The 12,970-nt window shown below is 42.2% G+C and overlaps 1 pseudogene; it reads left to right on the top strand.

Annotated features, from left to right (window-relative positions):
- The first annotated feature begins 2,042 nt into the window (after nt 1–2,042).
- LOC101445808 (motile sperm domain-containing protein 1 pseudogene) lies at nt 2,043–8,811 on the top strand (annotated as a pseudogene).
- Nucleotides 8,812–12,970: the final 4,159 nt, after the last annotated feature.

Raw genomic sequence — 12,970 nt, forward strand, 5'->3', positions numbered from 1 at the left:
GGTTAGGGCATCTGTCTACCACATGGGAAGTCCCCGGTTCAAACCCCGGGCCTCCTTGACCCGTGTGGAGCTGGCCCATGCGCAGTGCTGATGTGCGCAAGGAGTGCCCTGCCACACAGGGGTGTCCCCTGCGTAGGGGAGCCCCACGCACAAGGAGTGCGCCCCGTAAGGAGAGCCGCCCAGCATGAAAGAAAGTGCAGCCTGCCCAGGAATGGTGCCACACACACAGAGAGCTGACACAACAAGATGAAGCAACAAGAAGAAACAAAGATCCCCGTGCCGCTGACAACAACAGAAGCAGACAAAGAAGACGCAGCAAATAGACACAGAGAACAGACAACTGGGATGGCGGGGGAAGGGGAGAGAAATAAATAAATAAATCTTAAAAAAAAAATTTGTGGTGATGAATGCACAACATTGTGATTATACTAAAAGCCATTATAAACTTTGGATAGATTGTATGGTATGTGAGTATATCTCAATAAATACAGCTGCTTAAAAATAAATGTATGGGAATAGGCAGAAATAGCAGCTATGTACAGCAGGGAATCATAGAGATTGAGAGGTGATTTTTTGTCTGTTTTTTTTTGTGTGTGTATTTTATTATTATTACTGAAATAATGAAAATGCTCTAATAATGACTGAAGTATTGAATGAACAACCCTGTGATTATACCAAATACCATTGATTGTACACTTTGGATGAACTGTATGCTTTATTAATATGACTCGATAAGGTTGACTTGTTTTTAAGAAGTAAAATAAAATAAATTTTTTAAAAAAGAATTATAGGCAATCTATAGAGATTTGAATTGGATTGGGTGCCACAGTAATCAATAGAAATTACCTGCTGGCTTCCAATGATAGAAAAGCTTTCAGTTTTATAGAACAATGTTGCTTTTTCTTGTTATATTTTTTTAAGACTTAAATGAAAGTATTCCTTATTTGTCTTTTTTTTTTTTTTAAGATTTATTTCTCTTCCCGCCTCCCCCCTCATTGTCTGCTCTCTCTGTCCATTTGCTGTGTGTTCTTCTAAGTCTGCTTGTCTTCTCTTTAGGCAACACTGGGAACCAATCTGGGACCTTCTGGAAGAGAGAGAGGTGCTCAGTCTCTCACACCACCTCAGCTCCCTGTTCTGCTGTGTCTCTTATTGTCTCTCCTCTGTGTCTCTTTTTGTTGCGTCATCTTGCTGCGCCAGCTCTCTGCTCGGACCAGCTTTGCCTCATGGGCCAGCACTCCTGTGTGAGGCAGCACTCCCGTACTGGCCAGCTCGCTGTGTGGGCCAGCTTGCTGTGTGGGCCAGCTCGCCTTCACCAGGAGGTCCCAGGAATCGAACCATGGACCTCCTATATAGTAGACAGGAGCCCAATTACTTGAGTCACACCTGCTTCCCTCCATTATTGGTTTTAAATTAGAATTCTGACAAAGAAGCATTTCTAAAAGTTTACTGATTTAAAAGACCAAATTAAGGTTAGCTAAGGCAATTCTTTGGAGATTACACAGTTGAAACAATTTTGTCATTAATAAAAGTTTATTATGACCTAATAATTAGTTGCACCAAGTTCAATAATACATTTTATTAAGGAGGAAAAGTCTTTATGTATTAATTCTTTAACGTATTAGACAGTACTGTTGAAGGCATTGGTTGAACATAGTCTTGTTTACTTGCAGGTAATTGCACCTTTATATGTGTCTATGCAAGGATCTCCTGATTTAGGCCTTAACAATTATCAATATAAAATGTATCCTCTGGGAGGACTACAGAATCTCTTGACTTCCTGTCCAAATGTTGTAGTTCATGATACTTAATAAAATTCTGGACTCTTTCTCTTCAAACAAGAGTGTGTCAAAGCTTCTGCAGGAGGTCTCAGAAAATGTCGTAGGGAGTGCAGCCTAGAAATGCTGAAAAAGGACCAGAGGAGCAGTCGCAGCTGTTTTAGGAGGAGCCAGTGTTGCCAAAATGCTTCTTTTAAACAAATGTAAGAAAAGTCCAGAATGGGCAAGACTGTAAAATGGAGGCTGCAGCAAGGGGGATTAGTGTCAATGCATCAACAAAAATGACAACCAGAGTTAGCAGAAGGAAATCTTCCTATTTTTATGTTTTCCACAGAGCTAATATTTTATGCAGATGATTAGCCAACACATAAGCAAGTGTTGACTCTGTATAATTCCTATGAGTTTGTCTTAAAGTTCAAAGTTTTGTGTACTACTCCAAATACGTATGTTGTAGTTGATGTAAAGTTTGGTGTTGTGTGGATATTGTGGTTTGTCATAGGGATATTCAATCCTTTCACGATGGGATAACAGACAAATTCCATATCCAAGTTTCTGAGCAAAGGAAGGTTTAGGAAAGAAAGAAGTTGTTGCTACTCTTCTTCCATCTGCAAAACAACAATAAAAGGAAGAAGAGGGAAAAAGAATAAAGGAGGGAAACGGACTTTGGCCCAGTGGTTAGGGCATCCGTCTACCATATGGGAGGTCCGCGGTTCAAAACCCAGGCCTCCTTGACCCGTGTGGAGCTGGCCATGCGCAGTGCTGATGCGCGCAAGGAGTGCCGTGCCACGCAAGGGTGTCCCCCGCGTGGGGGAGCCCCACGCGCAAGGAGTGCGCCCATGAGGAAAGCCGCCCAGCGTGAAAAGAAAGAGCAGCCTGCCCAGGAATAGCGCTGCCCACACTTCCCGTGCCGCTGACGACAACAGAAGCGGACAAAGAAACGAGACGCAGCAAATAGACACCAAGAACAGACAACCAGGGGAGGGGGGGAAATTAAATAAATAAATAAATCTTTAAAAAAAAAAAAAAAAAGAATAAAGGAACATTTAACAGAAAGGGTTTTTTTTGAGCAGTCATTTCAACCAGGAAACAGAACTGTCTCCTCAGGACCTAGTTTACTAACTGTCTTCCTGGGAGTGGTGTGCATTGCAGCCCTCATGCTGCCTACACTGGGGGATGTGGAATGGCTGGTACCTCTCTACCTCCATTTAACATGTGAATCAAAAATTAGTGGCTTCTGGGAAGTGGATGTGGCTCAAGCGATTGAGCTCCCACCATATGTGAAGTCCCAGGTTCAGTTCCCAGTGCCTCCTAAAGAAGATGAGCAAGACAGCAAACTGACACAATGGGCTGGCATGGCAAGTTGATGTAACAAGATGACACAACAAGAAACACAAGGAGGAAAACACAATGAGAGATGAACAACAAAGCAGAGAATGGAGATGGCTCAAGCTACTAGGTGCCTCCCTCCCACATGGAAGGTCCTGGGTTCAGTTGCTGATGCCTTCTTAAAAAAAAAAGATGAGCACATAAAGAACAGACACAGGAAATGCAAACAACTAGGAGGTGGGGAGAAATAAATAAATCTTTAAAAAAAAATACATGCTGATCAGAAGACCTCTGTGGGTGACAAGTCTTTCATCCAGAAGGCTCATCTGGAGTCCCACATGGTGATCCACCCAGGTGAGAAGAATCTCAAGTATGATTACTGTGACAAGCTATTTATGCAGAGGCAGGATCTCAAACAGCATGTGTTCAACCACACATAAGAACATCAGATCAGGGAAACGACTTTGGCCCAGTGGTTAGGGCATCCGTCTACCACATGGGAGGTCCCCGGTTCAAGCCCCAGGCCTCCTTGACCCGTGTGGAGCTGGCCCATGCGCAGTGCTGATGCGCGCAAGGAGTGCTGTGCCACGCAGGGTGTCCCCCGCGTAGGGGAGCCCCACGCACAAGGAGTGCACCCGTAAGGAGAGCCGCCCAGCGCAAAGGAGGGAGCAGCCTGCCCAGGAACGGCGCCGCCCACACTTCCCGTGCCGCTGACGACAACAGAAGCGGACAAAGAAACAAGATGCAGCAAAAAGACACAGAAAACAGACAACCGGGGGAGGGGAGGGGAATTAAATAAATAAAAATAAATCTTAAAAAAAAAAAAAAAAAAAGAACATCAGATCAAGTGTCCCAAGTGTGAGAAACAGTTCTTAAAAACAAAACCCTTAAATTCTTACGAAGGAAAACGGGATTGTGTCTACGAAAAATGAACAAAGGGGAGGAGGCCATGTGACCAGAAAGCCATGAACCAAAGGGTTGCTGGCATCCAGAATGCCAGGAGGACACACACCTTCTAACCTCTGAAACTCTCAAGACACTTCCAGATGGGACGCTGTGACAGCGACTTACCTGACCTGCATGTCTAAGATTTCCATGCAGCTGCCCTGGCACTCAAAGTCACATTTTAAAGGATATCTCCAGGAATGCTAACCTCTCTGGAAGTGAAATACAATTTGGAAAACACTGGACCACAGATTGTTTTTTAAGTGACCGTGGAACATCCAAATTTACTGTAGGCCATTTTTTTTCTGACACATCTCCCCTGAAGCGAGAAAAATAGCCTTCCACGGGAAACTGGCTTCTTCCTTAGCCTGTGCAGAGCAGTGTGGGTAGAGGAGGAGAAGGCGGCCTCAGGCCACACCTGGGAATCAACTTCTGATGCTCCAGGGGAAGCAGTACCTTATAAAAGACCACCCTAGAAGGCCAGCCAACTCAAGGCCACCAGATGGCTGTTTAGGTAAATAAGTGGAGAGCTACAAAGAAGCAGTTCTCAAGACTGTCCATAACAAAGGAGACCTAGAGAAATAATGCAGAATGCTGCCGGGGAAGAGCGGGAGAGGGAAGGGGAAACTGACCTATGGCTCTATCAGCCTCTATAGCAGGAATCCTGGCAGCTTTATCATGGGGGATCAGGGCACAAGCGACTTTCAGCAAGGTTGTCGATTTGCTACATTGGCATAAGAAAGGATTCTGGACTTTTCCACAGCCACATCGCTAAAAGGATCGTGCTTTACATTTCTCTTACTGTACAATAAAGTCACTGGCATAGCAGACCATCTTCCACTGCACCTTTTTAGTAGTTAAGGAGCACACCAGGTGGTAGTGGCTATATTTTTTGTATGATTTGTCTGGGTAAATGAAGATATTTCATGTGCCAAACTATCAGTATCCCTAATATTTCCTGTTTAATGTTCCATGCTCATAATTTTTTATTTGTGCAATCTGCACATGCATATTGTCTCATTTGCTTAGTATAATACTTTTTGGAAAGACTGATTCTTGAATAGATGATGGAAATACAATTGCCCAGATGAGGTCTGGTTTATATTATTAGAAGGAAACTTTCTAAATGTGTTTACATTCTGTTTTATATCAATTAATCATTGAAACAAGAATTAAGGATTAGCTTTCTTTAAAAAAAACAAGTGTACAAAGGCTTAGCTAATCAAATATCATCCCACCTGCTACCTGAAAACCTGCAAAAGGCCACCTCCAGTTCATCAGCACAGGACAAGAGTTAGTAGACTCTGAGGGGAGGACGAAGACTGTAGGATTAACAGTGCTGTGTACTTAGCCCACGAGTTTCTCTCTGCACATAAATAAGGAAAATAAACTATTTTGGATAGAAAATGCACAGATAACTGGTTATCCACTACAATAGTTTTTTATATAAAATGGTTGCTTATTTCCTTCCATCCAGTAGTCAAAACAGACTAAATAGAAAGGGTAAAAGCACTTATAGAAAAAGTATCCTAATGAAAACACTTAAACAGATTGAGAAAAGAAAGCCTGTTTCCTAGTTTCCTGTGCTATGTGGGGAGGGGAGTGTCAGCTTTAGAGGTCTATACCTCATTTGCATGATATTCTGGGAGATGAGTTTATACCTGAGTCAAACAAGTAAATCAGATTTATTTTGGGGGGGAAAAAAAAGTCTAAAGGCTGTATGGCTTCTACATTTTCCTTGACTTGGTGAAATATTAAGTCTAGACCATGACAAATTTGGTATACATATTGTTATCCCCGGAGAAATAATTTTAAAACAATTACAATCTCACTTTTTTAAAAAATGGAAACCTTAGTAGTTCGATATCTAGAAGATATGAATAATGGAACTAAAAATGTCCACATACAGGTTTTTGTGTGAGCAAAAATACTCTTTTCTCCCAAGAGTGGAAACGCTGGGTTTGACGGTAAGCATGTCCCTCTCTCTCCTAGCCCGCCCTCCACACCATCGCACCTACCGCCCTGGCAGGTTCTAGGTGGTGCCTACTCATTAGTACTGAGCTCTTCTCCACAGTCCCCCTGGGGAAAGGGCAGGTGAACTCGGCGACACTGACACCAAAGCTTCCACTTGAGGCAGGCACCGTGCCACTAGGATGGCGTTGGCAGGAGGGAGCGCACAGGACATGAGAACAGAAGGGCCGTGGGGCAGAGGATCATGTGGGCCAGTGTAAGGACTCTGGATTTCACTGTGAGTGAGCTGGAGCATGGACTGGGGAACCCGCAGCAAAAAGTAAAGGGGAGCATGACCTGACTTGGCTTTTAACAGGATCGTTGTGGCTGCTGGATGAGAATAGACTTAGGACAAGCAGGGCAGCAGGGAGACCAGTAGGAGCTATCCCAGGGATCAGGTGAGAGGCCAGGGGGCTTGGACAGATGGGGGCCAGTGGAGGCGTGCAAGGTAGGCAGGTTTGGGGTACGTTTGAAGGAACTGATGCTGGACACAATGTGGATAATGAGTGTGAGAAAGGGGAAGAGGAGTCAGTGGAGTTGGCAATCTAGGCCAGAGAAGGATTTTGGCATCATCCATGTGTATTTTATTTTTAAAACCATGGACACAGATTCCTGATGGGAAATGGACAGAATGAGATTGACAAACAAAAAAATCCATCAATGAGACTTCATTGAAATTTAAAACTTTTGATCTGTGAAATACTGTGAATAGGATCAAAAGACAAACTACATTAATATGAGCGTCTAAGGTTCCCACCAGAATTGCAAGAAAAAAGAGTCCTCGCACTTTCTGTCTGACTGTGGCCTCCAAGAACGAATGGGGGGAAACGGATGTGGCTCAACCAAATGGGCTCCCGTCTACCATATTGGAGGCCCAGGGTTCGATGTTTAGGGCCTCCTGGTGAGGGCAAATTGGCCCACGTGGAGTGCTGGCCCACGCGGGGATGCCGCCCCATGCAGGAGTGCCCCCCTGCATGGGAATGCCACCTAGTGCTGGAAAGCCACCCTGCGCAGGAGTGCTGGCCGTTGCTGAGAGCTGGCACAGCAAGATGATGCAACAAGAGACACAGATGAGAGAAAAATAAGAAGACAGAGCAGAACAGGGAGCTGAGGTGGTGCAAGAGAGTAATCACCTCTGTCCCACTTCAGAAGGTCCCATGACTGGTTCCTGGAGCCGCCTAATGGGAATACAAGCAGACACAGAAGAACACACAGCAAATGGACACAGAGAGTAGACAACAGGGGGAATGGGGAAAATGGGGGGAAGGGGGAGAGAAATAAAATAAATCTTAAAAAAAAAAAAGATCACCTTTAAAAAAAAAATCGCCTTTTAAAAAAAAAGAACAAATGGGGCAAGTGCAGGAAGTAATAAAAACTCCGGGGCAGGGCGGAGGGGAAATAATTTTTGCAACCCAGAAATAACACTGTAAACAGTGAAGACCCTGTTTTACTCCACAAAAGAATCCTAAAATTTGAGTTTATATGAAGAAAAAAACAGGAAATAAGCACATGCAAAGAAGATCTTTGACATCATTAGGATCAGAGAAATGTAAATTAAGAACCTGATCAGTTATCAGTACACACCTAATAGAACATCTAATATAAAAATAGTAACAATACCAGATCCTGGTGGAGGGAAGGTAAAATGGTACAGGCACTCTGGAAAGTAATTGACAGTTTCTTTAAAAACTAAACATACAACCCAGTAATTGCACTCCTGCACTTTCTAAAGGAAATGAAATGAAAATGTATGTACACACACAAAAGTCAGTTATTTGAAAAGATCAGTGAAACTGATAAACCTCTAGCCAAGCTAATCCTGTAAAAAGAGAGAGAACCCAAATTAATTTAAAGATTTTTTTTATTTATTCCTCTCCCCTTCCCCCTTCCGCCCATCTCCCCAACGTCTGCTCTCTGTGTCCATTCGCTGTGTGTTCTGTGTCTTTTTTTTTTTTTTAAGATTGATTTATTTATTTAATTCCCCCCCTCCCCCGGTTGTCTGTTCTCTGTGTCTATTTGCTGCGTCTCGTTTCTTTGTCCGCTTCTGTTGTCGTCAGCGGCACGGGAAGTGTGGGCCGGGCCATTCCTGGGCAGGCTGCACTTTCGCGCTGGGTGGTTCTCCTTGTTCTGTGTCTTTTTGTTGCATCATCTTGTTGCATCAGCTCTCCGTGTGTGCAGCGCCACTCCTGGGCAGGCTGCGCTTTTCTCTCGCAGGGTGGCTCTCCTTGCAAGGCGCACTCCTTGCAAGTGGGGTTCCCCGACATGGGGGACACCCCTGCATGGCACGGCACTCTTGGCGCACATCAGCACTGTGCGTGAGCCAGCTCACCACGTGGATCAGGAGGCCCTGGGTTTGAACCATGGACCTCCCATATGGTGGGAGGACACTCTTATCAGTTGAGCTAAATCTGCTTCCCATCAAATTACCAATACCAGAAATGAAAAGGGTTAGCACTACTGATCCAGTGAACATAAAAAGGGTAATAAAGAGATACTACTGTCATATAGTTTAATATGAAATGATGTGAACACAGTTTTGAGGCCCTGGCTAGAAGATCTGTCAGTTCCCCTTCTTGAGCAACTGATTAAGTCCATATCCCACTCATTCTCCCTATAGGTTCTCACACCCTAGGGCTACTACGCACCCACCCTCATCACCCAGGGGCCAAATAGCAGCGACAGCCTGTATGCCCCAGAGTGCATGGAATTATTCCAAATTAGTCAATCCACCAGGGATCCCCTGAAACCTAGCTAACCCCACTTCGTTTGCCCTATTAAGCTGCCTCCTCCAGCTCCAGCTTGCTGTTACCCTCTCCCTGGGTGCACCCACTCCGTGACCCTGCAGGCAGCCTGCTCTCATTTGCAGCTCTAAGTAGCGAAGACTGCTATCTTTCATCTATCCGAGGGCTTTGTGTTAAGTCCTGCCATCCGAAGAACCTAGACCTAACATACTATAATTATAAGTATATAATATAATTATAACTATGTAATTTATATCATTGTATAATTATATCCTCTTACATAATTATAATTATGTGATTTATATAAAATTATAATAATTATACATTATAAAACAACTATGAACAACTCTATGTCCACAAGTTTGGAAACTAAGATGAAATTAATCCATTCTCTGAAAACACAAACTATCAAAGCTTACACAAGGAGAAACACATAACCTGAATAGACCTATATCCATTAAAGAAATCAAATCAACACTGTGTTCAAATAAGAGGATTCAGAGCAGAGCAAGAAAAAGATCTGACCACTAGATGGCAGCAATAAACAAGCTATTTACAGGGGCAAACCAGGGCCTTAGAGGGGTGGAAATCCCTCACAGCAGGAGACCTTCAGGAGGTTCCAGGGAGTCTTCAAAAGGGAGAGAAGGAAAGGAAAAACTCCCTAGTGAGAGGGGAAATGGGATTGGGGCTGCTTAGGTATCTAGGCAATGACAGAGTCAACACACAGGCAATCTCTGGGTCAGAAAATTCCAAAGGACGGAAGTGGCTGGGAGCCTTGAAGCGCAGGGTTCTTATCTTATCAGCGGCTCACAGATGCTGGGTGCGTTTTCAGGGGGTATGCAAAGCAGATCAGCTCCAAAGACTAAGAGCTGTTTATTTGGGCTATGTTTAAAAGCAATTGGAAGGATAAGAATTTGAGTTTGGCACCAGGCTTTTGGGCTAACTAATAGATTCAGGCTGCTACGAAAAAGTAAATATACAGGGTCTTTACACAGAGGCCATCTTTGGCTCATTTATGTAATAATCAATAATAAATAACCTTCCAAAAACGAAAGCACCAGGACCACATGATCTCTCTGGTGTATTCTACCAAAAATATATGTAGAATGCAAGGGACCCCAAATAGCCAAAACAATCTTGAAAAAACAGAACAAAGTTGGAGGACTCACCCCTCCTGATTTCAAAACTTATTACAAAGCTTCAGTAATTAAAACAGGGTGGTACTGGTATAAGGATAGACACACAGAACAATGGAAAGAGATTGAGAGTTCAGAGGTAAATCCACACGTCTATGACCAATTGATTTTTGACAAGTCTGCCAAGCCCATTCAATGGGGAAACAAATGCTGCTGGGACAACTGGAAATTCACATGAAAAAGAATGAATGTGGCTCTCTCCCTCTTTCCATATATAAACATTGACTCAAAATGGATCAAAGACCTAAATATAAGAACTCTTATCAGATATTTTTCCAGGACCTCATTGTATGCAATGGATTTTTAGATTTTACATCAAAAAACCCATGCCACAAAAGAAAAAAAGAGACAAAATGGACTTCATCAAAATTAAAAACTTTCGTACATCAAAAGACATTATCAAGGGAAGTGGACTTGGCCCAGTGGATAGGGCGTCCATCTACTCAACCTTAAAAAGAAGTGAAATGCTGGTACATGCTACAACATGGGTGAACCTTGAAGACATAATGTTGTGTGACATAAGCCAGACACAAAAGGAAAATATTGTATGAATTCTCCTATATGAAATATACTTAGAATAAGCAAATTTATATAAACAGAAAGCAGAATAGTGCAGGAGTGGAAGTGGGGGAATGGGGAGTTAATTGCTAAATGGTTTAGGATGATGAAAATAGTATGGAAATAGTAGTGAAAGTTTCATAGTATTGTCAATGTATTTAATGTCAAAAAATTGTCCACTTAAAAAGGTTAAAATGATTTTTATGTTGTGTACATTTTAATACCATTAAAATTTAATTAAATATTTTTATTGTATGTAATAAATTACAATTCTCCATAATCTCTGCCAGAAAATAACAGTAGAGGGATCACATCCTAACTCATTCTATGTGGCTGGCATTACCCTACTACCAAAAGCAGATAAAAACATTACAAAAAATGAAACTGCAGAATTCATCAACAAAATATAAGCATATCAAATCCAACAACATATAAGAATGCATTATACACAACAAAGTGGGATTTATTCCAGGTATACGAGGCTGGTTCAATATTCAAAAATAAATTAGTGTAATCGACCACTCAACAGGCTAAAGAAGAAAAGTTCTATGATAGTATCAATTGATACAGATGAAGCATTTGACAAAATCCAACACACATACATGATAAAAACTCTCAGCAGACTAGAACTATAGGGGAACTTCCTCAGCTTGGTAAATAACATTTACCAAAAAACTACAGTTACTTTCATACTTAATCATGAGAAAATGGGCGCTATCCTTCTACAATCAACAAAGCATAGATCTTCTCTTATCACTCCTGTTTAACATCCTACTGAACTATTATTTATTAATAGTTCAGTAAGACAAGAAAAGGAAATAAAAACTATATAAATTTGGAATGAAGAAATAAAACTGTCTTTAATCACAGGTGACATGATTATTTACATAGAAAATCTCAAAGCATTGACCAAGAAAACAAAAACCTGCATCTAATAAAAGAGTACAGAAAGGCTGTAGGTTCAAGATCCTACATACCAATAATGAAATTTTGGAATTTGAAATTTAAAACATAATACCAGAAGCAGACTTGGCCCAATGGATAGGGTGTCCGCCTACCACATGGGAGTTCCGCAGTTCAAACCCCGGGCCTCCTTGACCCGTGTGGAGCTGGCCCATGCGCAGTGCTGATGCACCCAAGGAGTGCCGTGCCACAGCAGGGGTGTCCCCTGCATAGGGGAGCCCCACGCGCAAGGAGTGCGCCCCGTAAGGAGAGCCGCCCAGCACGAAAGAAAGTGCAGCCTGCCCAAGAATGGCACCGCCCACACAGAGAGCTGACACAACAACAAGATGACACAACAAAAAAAGAAACAGAGTCCCATGCCGCTGATAAGGATAGAAGCGGTCACAGAAGAAACACAGCGAATGGACACAGAGAGAAGACAACTGGGGGCGGGGGGAAGGGGAGAGAAATAAATAAAAAATAAATCTTAAAAAAATAATAATAATAATACCATTTACAATAGTACCAAAAAATGCTTAGCTATAAATCTAACAAAATATCTATAGAATCTATATATGGAAAACTAAAAAATTCTAATAAAAGAAATTAAAGAAGAACTTAATTAATGTAGAGACTTTCCATATTCATATATTAAAACACTCAATATTGTAAGAGGTCACTTTTGACTAATTTGACCTATAGTTTCAATGCAACCCCAGCAAGCTATTTTGTAGCTATAAATACATTGTTCTAAAATTTATATGAAAAGGCAAAAGACCTAGAGAGGCAACACAATACTGAAGAAGAAAAAATTTTGAGAATTGACCCTACCCAACTTCAAGTCTTACTATAAGTAGCTATAGCTATAATCAGGACAGCATGGTATTGTTGAAAAAAACAAACAAACAAACAGTTACATAAATTAATGGAACAAAATAGAGAGCCCAGCACTAGACCTACATGTACGGTCAACTGATCTTTGACAAAGCAAAAGAAATTCGATGGACTAAGAATAGTCTTTCAACAAATGACATGAAACACACTGAACAACTGAATGGCCATACACATACACACATACACACACACAAAGTATCTATACACAGACCTTACACCTTTCACAAATCAATTCTAATAGATTAAATGGATACTTAAAAAGTGTGATGTATGTGTGTCCCCCAAACCGTCCTCTGCTCTTCAAAAAGAGCTTGAGAGGGCTGGATGTGGCGGGAGCAGCTGGGCATCCCGGGTAGGTCCCCGGGTTTAGTTTGCAGTGCCTCCTAAAGAAGAGGAAAGGACAAAATGAGAAGAAAGATGAGGGAGCCGTCTGGGAGGTGGGGGAAGATTCAACATAATAGATATGTTACTAAAAAACAGAAGTCTTTGAGAGAGCTGTCCTCCCTCCATAAAAATCCCGTTTAAGGACTTGTATGTAAGTCTCCTCCTTCTTTCTGACGGGAATAATGGGGAGGGGGACAGT

The sequence above is a fragment of the Dasypus novemcinctus genome, chromosome 4 (genome assembly GCF_030445035.2).
Source record: "Dasypus novemcinctus isolate mDasNov1 chromosome 4, mDasNov1.1.hap2, whole genome shotgun sequence".
NCBI lineage: Eukaryota > Metazoa > Chordata > Mammalia > Cingulata > Dasypodidae > Dasypus > Dasypus novemcinctus.